The sequence below is a fragment of the Triticum urartu genome, chromosome 7A (genome assembly GCF_056163025.1).
Source record: "Triticum urartu cultivar PI428250 chromosome 7A, HENAU_Tu73, whole genome shotgun sequence".
In the NCBI taxonomy this organism is placed as follows: domain Eukaryota; kingdom Viridiplantae; phylum Streptophyta; class Magnoliopsida; order Poales; family Poaceae; genus Triticum; species Triticum urartu.
The window spans coordinates 177,259,730-177,267,266 of NC_141879.1; the positions used below are offsets into that span (position 1 = coordinate 177,259,730).

At 43.5% G+C, this 7,537-nt stretch overlaps 1 pseudogene; it reads right to left on the bottom strand.

Moving 5' to 3' along the window:
* Window positions 1–3,209: 3,209 nt before the first annotated feature.
* LOC125532427 (uncharacterized) lies at window positions 3,210–4,185 on the bottom strand (annotated as a pseudogene).
* Window positions 4,186–7,537: the final 3,352 nt, after the last annotated feature.

Sequence of the window (7,537 nt, forward strand, 5' to 3'; positions counted from 1 at the left end):
CAAAGTAATGAGAAAATGACTTGTCACTATGAAGCTAAAGGGTATCATACCCCGGGGATTACGAAATAACGAAAAAGTAAAAGTGACCGAGATGCGAGGGAAAAACTTTTGTTTCACATTTCCGGAAAGACCACCTATTTGTTCGTTTACCAGGTTCAGCACGAAATCATAAATAAGCTCGACCAAGGATTGCCATGCATTTGGCACTGACTTTCCACCTCCCTTTTTTGTAACAACAAAAATAAGAAAAACGACCAAAACGACAGTGAGCAGCATATACAAGACTGAAATTGTAAATGTAAAATAAAAGTTGCCCACATGAAGATCAATTATTGGGTAAATGACAAATTGATCCAATGGGGTTTCCAAAAAAAGCTGATTCGAAGCACTTACAACGCTACCCAGCGGGGAGTCTTCGGCGCTCCATATTTCGTTATAAAAATTAACAAAGCCCGCGTTCCAAGTGAAGCTTTCGCGCCCCTTGAAATGTAAATCTGCGAAAGTCTCCCTTAGAGACGAAAAAGAATCCACGCCCAGAAACTGGTTACCAAACCAGGTAACATCGTATGCAGGTGGCAAAGCCAATTCTGCCTGCTGCATGTATGATTCTACCATTTTTGTGATTTCAAAAAGCAAAGCCTGTGTATTTCCGGGCGCAATTCCATACATTTTTAAAAGGAGGTTCATGTCTTTCAAGGTAGGTGCCTCCACCCCTTCCAAAAGCCGGTTCACAAGCTGCGGATCCAACGCAGGTTGGGAAAAATTAAAAATAAAAGAATGGACGTGAGAGACGCTTTGTGCTGTTTGTGTTATGAAATCGAATTTGTTCATCTCCAGGTAACTCCATCTTTTTCAGCTCTGCTCGCTCACTTTTGAAAGGAAAGGAGACTGATCTTGACGTCGGCGTTGGTTTTTCCAATGAAACGAATATTTTTTGGATTGAGATTTCACATAAGCATTGCACAATGATCCGCATTAGGCGGGGAGCAGCAATGATACCACTGGCCAGGAATAAGTACCTATCCCTCTACTACTTATGATGTTTTTCGTTCAATTGAAATCCTGCGTCGAGCCGATGTTTCATTGATCGATACCGGGCACATCCATCACATCAACTATTTCACTTTTCATACGCATTTATTGACGGACCGGTAAACTAGACCCGAAAAACTCCTATTTTTAAAACGAAAGACCCATCACAAAATTATGGCGCAACGCTATGACGAGCGTTCTCATAGGCCGGCACCTCGATGCATCCGTCTCAAGAGTTGTACACCTTACATGTGCTTCATGCCACAATCTCTCAGTTTCTGCTCCTCCATCTGTCTCCATCATATAATCGATCTCACCTCTCATGTCTGAGTGAAAAAACCATATTTGTTAGTATATATCAAGGCCGAGAGGACACGTTCCTCTCATGTCGAGATTAGTATTAGGGACCCTTAGTATTATTAACCGGTTACTATACGTACATGCAGTGAGACAATCAATCTATGCTCTCATTCACATTTCATTCTAGCACTGACGACTCCAGCCCTATCTATCCCTAGAAGCAAATGGACCCTAGAAGCAAATGGAGTAAGTCCGATGGAACACTCGGATTGGAAAAGATAATTATACTTATAGGCATGGATGAAAAAAACCCGGAAGTCTTGGCTGTATGACAAATGCTCAAATAATTGAGCTGCGTATTCAGATCCAAACGATCAAGAAAGGATCCCAGACTGCTCAAGATTATCTGCGCAGGATCAAATTCCAGTCTGATCAACCTGCAGCAGCAGGAGAACCTGTGACAGACAAAGATCTTGTCTTGTACACACTTGGTGGATTAGGCAGAGACAACCACTGATCAGATTCAGCTGACCTTAGAGGGGACTGAGATGGTGGAGAATAGCCACCAAGGAGAGTGGCAGAAGACATCATATCCAAGGACCAAGAGAGCAGCAAATAAGATGAAATGTAAGTCACCAGTCAAAGCCATGAGGAAGAGCTCAAGGATTCAGGACACTGGGCTGACCATCCAGGAGAAGGCGACACAGAGGGTATCACAAAAGAATCTGGAAGGTAATCCCTCTTGCTCCAAAAAAGCTTTTGCTATCCTAAATGCTGTCCCTAATACATATTATTATGAGATTGCTTCCAAAAAGTAATATGAAACTAAAAGGATCCAATGAAGAACCGGGGAATAGCTTATATCCAGTCCTTCTCTATGACTTGCCGAATAGACTTATTCGCAGCCATACACTGTCTTATTTAAAAGAGTCCCCTGTCTTGTGAACAATCAAACTTGGTAAACTTTGAAATAATCGTTTAGATAGCATTAGCTGCTTTTCTTCCTTTTCTCTGCCAGTCTTTCAAGTTCTCACCCTCCCAGAAAAGAAGGGAAAGTCTTCTTACTAGCTAGCTTTTATATCTCGCGAATAGGGAGTTAAGGAGTGTAACTATAACCTATTTGTCACAAAGTTCAATACTCTCTAGAGGAGGTAAATCAATGGATACGGGTACGCCTGGTTAAAGCAGCCCCTACACTTCTATGGGTTGTTCCAGCCTCTGCTAGTGGGTGGTTTTTCATTTCTACAACAGGTGCTTGGTTCAAAAAAAGCTTATGAGTTGAGTTCGTCCTCAGCTACGGATTGGGGGCAGCATTCTCAGATTACTTGACTTGCTGCTAGCTTAGAGGAGAGAAAAAAAAATCCCGCTTTCATTTACCTTTAAGTCTGAGAGAAGGCTTTTTCTTTCTATTAAAAGATCACAAATCAGAGGGGTGATCAGTCCTGTTTCAATCCTTCATCTTCTTATGAGTAGCCGCCACAGGGGGTCCTCAGTCTGAATCCTCCACTAGCATTGGACCAACAGTCAGTCTAGCTCTCGCTCTTATCCAATTTCCTTATCCTTTCAGGGCAAGGTCGGAGTAGTAGGAAAATACAATTTCTTTTGTTGCATGCGGACCCGCTTGTGAGACTGAAGAAATTGAAGCTAAATGACAATCTTAACCTACTTGCTTACAGGATCCTTAAGAAACTGTGGACTTTTGCACCTTTCTGTCTAGCTTGAGTTATCTTTTAGTTCTCTCCCCTCGGCAAAGTGGATAGGAAAGAGTCTTGCTTCCATTCCACTAGCCAAGAATAAGGAGAGTGACTTTCTCTTTTGAACCTCTTAAGGTGACTTGAAAAAAAAAGTGGTACACCCCTCAGAGATATAGGGACCGCCATGCTCGTCCACTTTCTTGATAAACGACTCGATGCATTTTCTCTTCCTTGCCGCTGAGACTAAGACATATCAAAAAGATCTATTACTAAAAGGAGATTGGGATCATCCTGTGGTTACCGGATGATGGGAATAACTAAGCATAAATTTGGAAATGAGCACGAAATGTCTATAAATGAATTTTCTCATTATTCGTTATTTCCGGGTCTTTTCGTTGCATTCACTTACAACAAGAAACAACCACCAGCGTTTGGTGCAGCACTTGCATTTTGGTGCATTCTTCTTCCTTTCCTTGGTCTTTCGTTCTGTCATATTCCAAATAACTTATCTAATTACAACGTATTAACCACTAATGCACCTTTTTTATCAAATCTCAGGGACATGGTCTAATCATGAGGGTAGTATTTTATCATGGTGTTGGATCCCAAGTTTTTATGGATTCCTTTTTTGTTACCGGGGTCGACCCCAAAGCCATAATGTCTCAAAACGAAGAGGCTATAGAGAAACTTTGATTTTTTCCTTTGTCTCGAACTTCGTGAAGAACTCCATTCTATCTCTCCAACAAAAAAGTCGGGCTGCGCCCCAGTTGTACACTCCCTTCGTTCGGAGAACCCTTGTTGATTCTGAACTTCGTTCGCAAAGTAAGCGTCCTTTTAACGGGCCAGCCCTTTTTAATGCGCCGCTTGACCCTGTTTTGAAAATGAGCTTTGCTCTTCTGGGCGCTGGGCGCTCCCGTGGTTCACGAGAAGGAAAAAGGACTAATCTTTTGTTACATCTGGCACGAGATGAAAAAGAGAGAGCTTCGTCTATCGATGAACAGCAGATTGACGGAGCTCTTGGCATTGCTTTGTTTTTCTCTCCTTTCCTATCAGCGAGTTCCAATCCTTTTGTTCGAAATTTCTTCGTTCATACCAAACCGCTTGCAGAATCAAATCCAGCTCCACAAGATCCTATATCAGCTATACATCCTCCTTGCATTTATGCCGGAGATGTCGCCAGTGCTATGGGCTTTGGGTTATGTAGATCAAAAATGATGAATGGGATTGTGGCACTCCACTCGCCGCCAATGCGGAAGGATGCCGCCGAAAAGAATGGAACGCTGCTTCGCTCTGCTGGATGCGTCGGATCCCATATAAGAAGCTCCCTCTTTACCCGATCATTCAAACATTTTGTGGGCGGCGCGCCTACTCTATTGTTGCGTAGCAATAGAAGCCTGCTCATGCTGCTTCGGCGGCGCTTTTTCGCCTTCTCTTCGCTCTGGACAGGAGCGCTAATGGACACGGGGAGGGAGCAGGCGAAGCGTGTCGTTTGTAATGGAAAGAAAGACACCACTACTTCACCTCTTTGTTGGACCGCCGGCGCGAACACGGTGGTCTCTGACCAGGACCAGGAACCAATTCAAATTTGGATCTTGACATGTCGGTTGTTTTTAACCGTAGGCATCTCGCCAGGAAGTTGGTGGGCTCATCATGAATTAGGTCGGGGTGGCTGGTGGTTTCGGGATCCCGTAGAAAATGCGTCTTTTATGCCTCGGGTATTAGCCACAACTCGTATTAATTCAGTAATTCTACCCCTTCTTCATTCTTGGACATCGCTTCTGAATATTTTGACTCTTCCATGCTGTGTCTTAGGAACCTTTTCAATACGGTCCAGATTGCTAGCTCCCGTTCATAGTTCCGCTACAGACGATACATGAGGAAGATTTTTATGGCGGTTCTTCCTTCTAATTACAGGCATATCTATGACTCTTTTTTACCAGATGAAGCAGGAGGCATCGGTCCGTAGAACCTATAAAAAAGAGATGGTTGTGGCGCGAAGTACTCTTGTGCACCTACGTCACTTGGCTTGCACGCAACCCCGCCCCGTTATGTTATGTTATGGAAGAATTTAGCTTCTTGCTGGGCTGGTTATTCAGAGCCAGCAACTGGCTGCCGGATTGGGTGAGCCAAATTTCATAAAGGAAATACATTATTTATGAAATTGGGGTATCTACTGATACAAACAAGGTAGAGGGCATGACAGCTTGGCCAGAACCAGCCAATGTCAGAGAACTCCGAGGGTTGCAGGGGTTATTACAGGAGGTTTGTACCGGGGTATGGAGCTATCAGCAGGCCTTTAACTGAGTTGTTAAAGAAAGGTGTGGAGAAGAAGCCAGAAAAGCATTTCTCAAGCTCAAAAGTGCTAAGGTATGGTGATGCCTTTGAACGTTGACTGGGAGAGCGGCTCGAAAGAGTTGGGACAGACTAGAAGCTTTGAAGTTTATGTTCTTTAAAAAGATAATAGCAACCTTGACTTACATCCGGTCAAGATCCCCGTGAAGGAATGCTGATTGAACATCGAGCTGATAAAGAGGGAGTACCATACCCAAGATACTCCATTAAAGGAAAGGTATGCTTGTTTGGTTTCTTTGGTCCGAGAACAAACACCACAAACTCTCGCAGTCGATGAGGAAACGTTAGTAAAACTACATTTCAGTAATCCATCTAGCCTTAACCTCTACGCAAGGAGATCTTACGTATAGACCCATGATTAGGTAACTACTTCTTCTTTTATTCGGAGTATCCAATGGAAAGTGGGCCTCTATCTACAGGTCATGGATACCTGGGCGCTAGAAAGGTTACCGAACCAGGGTTAAGTGAGGCCGTTCAAACTTCACGGCCTTCACTATCGGATGTATATGAGTAAAATCAGACAATACTATCACAACCTAGCGTTATCCAGATCTTTCATTGATCCAGGCGATTTTGGGAAGGACTCAGCATTCTCCCACAAAAGGCCAGGCCTTGAGTTTCTAGCCACTCATATAAGTCAGGGTGTCAATTTTTTTAGGTGACGTATCTTTCTCTCTGATGTTCTCCGTGGTCTCAAAGGATGATCAGTCGGATAGCGACATTGGTAAATAAAAAGAAGAAGTTTACACGCCGGGTGCATACTTCAGTGCCACTAATTAGCGACTTTTTTTTGCCCTTTACCTACACCATGTAGACCGGAGGATTACACAGAATCCCATTGGCGAGTTTCAGACAGCTAGGTTATTCAAGAAACTTGGAATACCAACTCCAATGCTTGGCTTGCTGAATCAGCATATGGATTACTTCATTGAATTTCTCGGCCCGAGCTCTTGTGATTGGTCCACTTGGCAGGTGGAGTGGATCCTTAGCAGGTTCATGTGTTCCTTGTTTACGTAGCTCTTCTGTTGGATCACGTAGCCCCTCCGTTGGATTACGTTGCTCTGCCCTTGGATTACTTGAGTCATTTCTGGGTTTACTTGGCTGCTCCGCAACATGTTGGTTACTTGATCCTTCGCTTTGTTTACTTGGGAGCCCAATACTTATTGGTTGGGAAAATTACCTTCCAAGGAAAATGATCCTCCCACTGGACCGAAAAACCCATATATTCCCATGGGAATGGGTGGTGCTGAACAAGCAGGTAGGCCCAACGTTGTTTATCTTTACTGCAATCCTGGTTAGGTAAAAGGAATTCCGCAGCAGCGGGTACGTGATTAGTTACAACCAACGGAAAGACTTATTGAAATAATAGGGAATTTCCTCATCCAGTCTACTCCTAGGACTACATCATATGCTCCCAACTCCATGGCCAACAAATCAAACTTCAATCGATATCCTTGCATCTCCCACTGTACACCAGAACACATCCCATACAATCGGCCCGAAGAGCATCAATGAGCAGGCCTACTAAATAGGCATAGAGATACATTAGCCGAGTTTGCTTACAACAACTGCTATCACTCTAGCATCGGAATGGCACCTTTCGAAGCACTCTACGGGAACCTTTGTCGTACCCCAATTTGTTGGGGTTGGCACGTACCGACCGACGGGGCCACAGAAGATGAAGGAGAGTGCTGAGAAGATTCCACTTATTCTAGATTAAAAGCAGTTCAGGACCAGGTACGCCGACCACGATATTTGGAGTTTGCAGTAGGTGATCATGCTTGACTTCGGCTTGAACCTACAAAGGGTGTGATGCGTTTTGAGTGAAGGATTAGGTATAGCTGACCGATACATCGGACCTTTCTTGGCCCATATCCCCCTAGCCCTTACTCCCTTGTTTCGGTGGTTGGTCTCTACCTTTTTCTGTCTCTTGGCTAGTTTGTCTTCCTCTTCTTTTTGAGGGTAACGTAGTAAAAATCCTTTATTTCAGGGGATTTCCCTTTTCTTTCCAAATGAATTTATGCTTAGTCTAAAATTGGTAAATACCAAATAATAATAATATATATATATATATATTATTTGAAATATGTACCAGTTTCCTGAAACTAACAAATAGAGTTATAGCTTTGATTGACTTACTAGCTTACGGGAACGCTTTG